Source organism: Bison bison, unplaced genomic scaffold, assembly GCF_000754665.1.
Source record: "Bison bison bison isolate TAMUID 2011002044 unplaced genomic scaffold, Bison_UMD1.0 scf7180017864371, whole genome shotgun sequence".
Lineage (NCBI taxonomy): Eukaryota > Metazoa > Chordata > Mammalia > Artiodactyla > Bovidae > Bison > Bison bison.
The window spans coordinates 6,500,609-6,501,070 of NW_011494943.1; positions in this window are offsets into that span (position 1 = coordinate 6,500,609).

Below are 462 nucleotides of genomic sequence, written 5' to 3' on the forward strand. Positions count from 1 at the left end.
ACGTCTCCTGCATTGCAGGCGGGTTCTTTACCACTAGCACCACCTGGGAAGCCCGAGTGGTTGCCTTCTATTTTCGCCCTTGAGGTCAGGAAATAGAGACGCCACATCCACCCAGCACGGCTTCCGGCTGACCTGGGGCTCGGACACGGGGGATGGGTCCCAACGAGGTCAACTGCACCTCTACCCGAGCTCCCACTTCCCAGAGAGCAAGAGGCTCTGTTTCATGGAGACTATTTTTGATGCTGGCTGACTTAGAGGAGATCACCCGGCTGGAGAGAGGGGGTTGTCACAGCCCCTGCTCCTTCTCGACCCAGGCCTTTGCCTCTGTCCTGCCCGTCCACCTCCCCCTTCCCCCAGCAAGCTGGAGGCTCTCATCCGAGAGGTCGTCTCTGCCCTCCTGTCGCCCCATCCTCTGAATTCTGGTCTGTTTTTTTCTCTGTAAGGCTTTTTTTTTTTTTTTTT